Source organism: Triticum aestivum, chromosome 4A (assembly GCF_018294505.1).
Source record: "Triticum aestivum cultivar Chinese Spring chromosome 4A, IWGSC CS RefSeq v2.1, whole genome shotgun sequence".
NCBI lineage: Eukaryota > Viridiplantae > Streptophyta > Magnoliopsida > Poales > Poaceae > Triticum > Triticum aestivum.
The window spans coordinates 711,220,358-711,227,557 of record NC_057803.1 but is presented as its reverse complement, the minus strand read 5'-3'; the positions used below and the strand labels follow the sequence as shown (position 1 = coordinate 711,227,557).

General features: G+C 47.1%; 1 pseudogene; it reads right to left on the bottom strand.

The window, feature by feature from the left end:
- Positions 1–3,311: 3,311 nt before the first annotated feature.
- LOC123083305 (chaperone protein ClpB1-like) lies at positions 3,312–5,880 on the bottom strand (annotated as a pseudogene).
- Between the last annotated feature and the right edge of the window lie 1,320 nt (positions 5,881–7,200).

Genomic DNA, 7,200 nt, shown 5'->3' with positions numbered 1-7,200 from the left:
CCCCCGTCGCCGCCGGGAGAGGCGACGCGGGGGTCGCGGGGGAGGAGATCAACACGAGCTATAATACGAATTGATCACGACATCAGGTTTTTAGCAGGAAAAAGATTCATCACTCACACACGATCAACCGTCAGTCCTCCAAAAAATGCATTCATGCTCATGATATTTATGTATGAGTCCAACACCTAGTTTCACACCAAGTGATCCCTTATAATATGATACCCTTTTGACCCACTTCTATGTATCTGCTTGAAACAAGTTTGCACCATCATCCATAAGGACTCCATAAGGTTTAGACAATCTATTTGGACACTTATTAATGGAGAAACTTTACTAATGCAATTCTTTAACTAGAATTACCTACACACCGTAAAACCTATAATCAATCAAATAGAAATATACAAATGTTGGTTCGGAAGAAGAGGAGGGGGAGAGAGGAGGAGCGCGAGGATTTATTTCAGGGGACGGGATGGGATGTGAGAGGGCTGCGTGTGCGCGTGCTTTTATGCACCCCACAACAGAAGAGGTGTGCCGCCCCCCAATGCACGGCTATGTTGTTTGAAGTTCTACCCACACAATGACATAGTTTTCTCTTGAGTTTTGCTATATACATTCCTAGTGATTAATTAAACTAGTACAATAGAATATATTATGTAATCAGAAGAAAAAAGCACGTGGCAACGCACGGGCATACTCCCCTTCCAACAATATCCACATTAGGAGAACATATATAAAAATACACATTTTTTATTATCATTCATGTACAACATATATACAAAGAAAAAAAATATTTGTATGCATCTCTTCTGTTTGTGTAAAACTCGATGAGTTTTCGATCTGGTCCATCATAGTTATGTCAGTGACATTATTAATCGACATTTTCAAAGCATCATCCTAAGACATCGGTTTTTATCTCTGATTTACGAAAGTGAACATATAAACATATACTGAAATAAAAAAGGTTAAAAATAAGCTCATATACAATCCTTTAAAACTCGAATATTTCCTTGCCTGCGGTGCATCAGGCTTTGGGCGGCGTGGGGACCCGTTGATCAGAGTGATAACTTCCCCGAGAGAAGGATTTAGGGTTTTAAAGGTTGATCAGTGTGATAACTTCCCTGAAAGAAAAAGAAAACGGATCGTTCATCGCCCACTCGCACGAGACTTCCTCATCCCGATAGGATTTCCCCATTGGCCAGCCGCCTGCCGCCAAGATCAATCCAGTTGCTGCATGTGCCTCGGCCGCCGCCACCCCGCCTAGCGGGTTAATGCAGTCAAACGAGCCAGAAAGCCTATTCTGGATGTGCATTATCAACGTATCTAGGCCAGGCCCACGAAGGTCGTCCTCTGGTCTTATATCCAAGGTCCAACTATCTAAAAACCCACCCACCTCTTTTTTTTATAATCTTAAGGAGGATGGAGACGAGGACGGACCAGGAGTAGTCGCGCTGAGATGCTCCCCAAAAACTGTATCACCTTTCTCTCGAGAAGGATCTCGAAGGACGGGGTTCCGGAGGCACATGCTCCCCCGACCAACCGTGCAAATGGTTGTCAGGATGGGATCGTCGGAGGCAGCAAAGTGAGAGGAATAGTGGATGGAGGCTAGGGTTGCGCAATGAGTGAGTGAGTGTCTTGGCTGCACCAGCCAACGCTTCCTTATATAGGCTGTCGGGTAGATGGACCTGGGCTTAGGCCCATGACCGAGTATGCGAACAGTCCATGGTCCAACGTCTTGGATAGTGGCACTTCTGTTAGCAACTCATTAATTAACCTGAGATTAATTAATCATTTCTGAATGGCAAACATAAGCACATATGTGTGATCTTGGCTCAGCTCATTCCCATAACCCGTGACACGCGTGCGTGTTGTGGCAGGCGGCGGAGGAGGAGGAGCGCGTGTATCACTCCTCTTCTCAAGCTCTCAATGACATGTGGTAGAACCGCCCTTATAAAGAGGTCTCAACTCTGCTCAACTAGCAAGATGGTACTAAACTTTCCACCACTTACCCTACACCTACACGGGCCTTAGAGATTAACCAGGTGTCTTATATGGGCCAAAGCACATCTATAATTCAACACTCACAACCTACCCTACACTAGACAGACAAGTACTCACATATGTAGGAGTAATATTCCAGTATGCACACCAATATGCTTCTACTCCTATACTCACAAGCATGCTGACAAAGCAGTACTCCACTAAATGTTCATTTGGATTAGCTGGCATTCACCACACTAAAGAGCATCACTAGAGCAGCCCTAGAGCATCCCAAATGTATCATCAACAACATCCTCTAACTGAACATGCTGACCTAAAAAGCAGAAACGCTGCATCTCTACATTGTACTCCAATCACATGAATCATCTCTACAATGGAGCAGAAAAAAAAGAGAAACCCTGAATTGACTACTCTGAACATTTAGACTACAGAGTACAACATCCTCTGTGATTAAATGAACAACATCCTCTGAATTCACTTTAATTAACTGAACATATAACATCATCAACAACATCCTGGATAACATCCTCAGACTGAACATTCTGGAGTACATAACATGAAGCATCACTTTCTTGCTGGGGAACCAGATCATGCACCTCGCCCCTTCAGAAAAAATTCAGAACAGCCGCCGTTGCAGAAAGTTCAGAAAACAGAGTGAACAATAAGTTCAGAAAGTTCATTCTACACTAAAATCACAATAACACTAAATACTCCTACCATCACAAACCACGTTACTAAATTTAGCACTAGTGGGCCTATGATCACAAGAAAGTAGTGCCCTTTATCCAAAACCAAACTGCAGTCTACTCTGAAATGTTTACTCCGGCCAGAGCTGCCGTTTTGCCTTTTCACCGGTGTAGATTGATCGATGGATAGATGGAGGGATGGATTTGGGGGAAGGAAAGGGATGGAGAGATGGAGTGAAGGAAATGCGATGACGAGAGTGGAATGCGAGAGAAGACAATTTGCGAGCGGTGCGGGAGGGCATTTTTGGAAACGAACAATATTTTGTAGCGTGACAAGTTTTGTACATGGATGCAAAAACACTCTTATATTTCGGGACAGAGGGAGTACTTTACAATGGCGTGCATATGAAATTCGACCACTTTACACGGCATACTGAGCTGGCCAAAATGGACACCGCGGTGTCTATCTGAATCATCGAATACTTGCCTGCATGCGTGGTCTCTATTTGGCAGCGGGGTTTAATTTTGGAGTAAGTCTCAAGACTGAAGACTGGGAGCAGCGGCCCAAGGTTTATTAGTAAACTCAGTAGCAGTCAGTCATAGAGGTTCGATCAAGGAAGTATAATCTCAGCAAACAACAAACATTTTCTCACAAACCTGCAAGCTTTAGATACCATTTTGCTACAGATAATTAATGTACAGTACGAACAGCAAGTGCTTGGTGACTAATCACTAACAACATACATATTCGCTATATATGCCTATGCAGCGCACACGGCAAAAAAGCATAGCTGGCCTCGACTGGTAGATCTGCCACCTCCTGCTACTTCAGTACGTGGTATTTCAGCCCCTTCCTATCATCGGCGGCATCTATGAAGACGGTCGAGCCTTGGCATGCTTCTCCACTGACAATCATGTCCACGAGAACTCTCGTCACATTCTTCTTCATCCACCTCTTAATAGGCCTTGCACCATACACCTGCAATATATAGTCCATGCATATGCATCGTAAGCGGGACATACTAGAAAAGACTACGCAAATAAGTGTGATTTGGTTTGGTGATGAAAATAACATGTACTTACCGTGTCGTGCGACTCTGACCAAATGACGTCCAAGGCAGCATCTGATGCAAACAAAGAGATGCCCTTGTTAGCTGCCATAGCAACAACACTCTTCATCTGGATTTTCACAATCTCCCTCAGTTCGTCATGTGAAAGCGGCTCAAATATCACAGTCTCACTCAGTTTGTTGATAAATTCAGGCTTGAACCGTTTCTCAACCTGTGCAAGATCAGGTAAATATGTCGATCAGCAGAGTGCCCAACTGGACTTTACAAGAGACAGTTTGGGATACACATACCTTTTCCATAAGAAGATCCCGTGCAGTTTCCATGTTTTCTGCGGCCATTCCAGCTGACAAGTTCTCTGCTCCTAGATTTGAGCTCATGATGATAATAGTATTCTTGAAATATACACTCCGTCCTTTTCCATCAATCAACACGCCGTCATCGAGGAGTTGAATGAGAACCTTGAATATCGAGGGATGCGCCTTATCCGCCTCGTCAAAAAGAATAACGCTATATGGTTGGCTCCTTACTTTATCAGTAAGCTGTCCATCTTCTTCATAGCTTCAGAAAGTCAAATGGAAATGTGAAGCATGAGAAGGAAATTCAGGAAAGAAATACGTGTGCAAAGAGTGTGCAAGTTTAAACCTTCGAGGTCCTCCAATGAGACGCGCCACAGATCCACTGTCAGCAAATTCAGACATGTCAAAGCGGAGTAACGTCTTCTTGTTGTCAAACAGCTTCTCGGCAAGTGCTTTCGCAAGCTCTGTCTTCCCAACGCCAGTCGGCCCCAAAAATAGAAAAGAACCGATTGGTTGGCTAGATTGATCAAAGCTGACCCTAGAACGCAGCACTTCTTGTGCAACCAAATTAACCGCTTCATGCTGTCCAACGACTCTCTCATGCAATCTGTCTACTAGGTGGCTAAACTTTTCTTCCTCTCGGCCAAGTGTAGTGATCGGAATTTTAGTCCATCGGCTCACAACCTTCATATAACGAAAGAACATGGCATGAGCATCACATTGAAACAAATGGACACTACTCATAGATATTTGATTATTAGCCAGGAAATGTGAATTTACCTGTGCAATATGGCATGGACCAACGGTTAGCTCCTCCACTGCATTTACAGTGCTAGTTTTCTTGTTTTTAACCTTTTTTGGTTGATGCAACTTCACAGAAGTGCATGCCTCGTCCATCAGATCAATTGCTTTATCAGGAAACTGGCGACCTGAAAACAAGAAAATCGACAATTTCTTCAAGATGCACAAACCTACAAAAGTAAACCTACAAAATGCACAAATCTTATCATGAACGTACCAGTAATATAACGGCCGGCGAGGTGCGCAGCAGTGACCAGAGCGTCGTCGCGAATTATCAGTCCATGGTAGTCTTGGTAGCGCTGCTTCAGCCCCTGCAGGATGACAACGGTCGCCTGCAGGGTTGGCTCGTCGACGTCAACCCTTTGGAAGCGCCGCTCGAGCGCGGCATCCTTCTGGATGTATTTGCGGTACTCTTCGGTTGTGGTGGCGCCTATGCAACGGATGCGGCCACGGGCCAACGCGGGCTTGAGGATGTTGGCGGCGTCGCCGGTGCCGCCACGATGATCGCCGGCACCGACAATCATGTGCATCTCGTCGATGAAGAGGATGAGCTTGCCGGCAGAATCCTCGGCCTTCTTGATGGCATCCTTCAAGCGCTGCTCGAACATGCCGCGCCAGTGGGTCCCGCGACCATGGCCCCGACGTCGAGCTCCGCCACGCGGGCCCCAGCAAGGGCTTCGGGGACCGTCCCAGCAGCAATGCGCCGAGCGAGGCCCTCGACGATGGCCGTCTTGCCAACGCCGGCAGGGCCGACAAGGGCGGCGCAGTTCTTGGTGCAGCGGCAGAGGATGCAGATGATGCGGTCGATGTTGTCGTCGCGGCCGATGACGGGATCGGGGGCTGCGGCGTCCAAGGTCCTGAGGATGGCGGGCGTGGAGAAGGGCCTGTGCTGTTGCGACAAGAGGCTCCACACTACTGCCCACGACAAACCAACGCTAGTAACGGCCAAAACCCTAGCCAGCATAGCCTGCTCCATCTCTTCTCTCTTCTCTTCTCTTCTCTTCTCTTCTCTTTCTGATTTCTCTGCTACGCCGCGCGCCGGAATCGATGGATTTCTGGCTTTCAAGGGGACGTGGATATATATATCCACCTATCTAGCGCAGCTGATAGATATAGAGTAGTAAACCACGACTCGGTGATGGACTCAGATCAAGCACAAATCTTACTCGGACACCTCCGCATCGATCGTCCGATCTGGGCTCACTATCACATACGACGCCAGCGATCGATTAGCCAGACGAACCAGCCCAGCCCCAAGTCAGGTCTTTTGCCAGACGATCACGTTTTAATGTCTAAATACATATGGATCCGAGGATTGTAAATTAAATGGGGCTAGAGACGATACACCTGCCTCTTAAAGGCGTGCTGGCGACCACGTACGAGCCAGGCTTGGAGGAAGAAGGGAAGTGACCAGAAAGGCGTGCTGGCGACCACGTATCTGTATTTGGAGTATGGGCACTATCGGTGTCAAAACCAGCGGATCTCGGGTAGGGGTCCCGAACTGTGCGTCTAGGCGGATGGTAGCAGGAGACGAGGGACACGATGTTTTTACCCAGGTTCGGGCCCTCTTGATGGAGGTAAACCCTACGTCCTGCTTGATTAATATTAATGATGTGGGTTACAAGAGTAGATCTACCACAAGATCAAGGAGGCTAAACCCTAGAAGCTAGCCTATGGTTGATTGTTGTCCGTCCTATGGACTAAGGCCATCCGGTTTATATAGACACCGGAGAGGGCTAGGGTTACACAGAGTCGGTTACAAAGGTAGGAAATCTACATATCCGTATCGCCAAGCTTGCCTTCCACGCCAAGGAAAGTCCCATCCGGACACGGGATGAAGTCTTCAATCTTCTATCTTCATAGTCTTGGAGTCCGGCCGATGATGATAGTTCGGCTATCCGGACACCCCCTAGTCCGGAACTCCCTCAGTAGCCCTGAACCAGGCTTCAATGACGACGAGTCCGGCGCGCATATTGTCTTCGGCATTGCAAGGCGGGTTCCTCCTCCGAATAATTTATAGAAGATTGTGAACACCAGGATAGTGTCCGGCTCTGCAAAATAATTTCCACATACCACCGTAGAGAGAATAATATTCACACAAGTTCAATCTGCTGACGTATTCCGTGGCGTGACATCACACCACAACCAAGCCTTTATTTGAAACGTTTTTATTGTACCACTTCAGCGCGTTTGGCGAAGCGGTTTCCTTGGCATGTCCTATCGAAGCAGAGATCGTGTTCCCCTTATTCCGGGATTCCCATCAATACGGACGTGGGTAACCCAACCGTGCCCATTGCCACGCCCCCTCCATCGAAGGCGGGTTCCAAACGGTCACGTGGACGGCTCTTG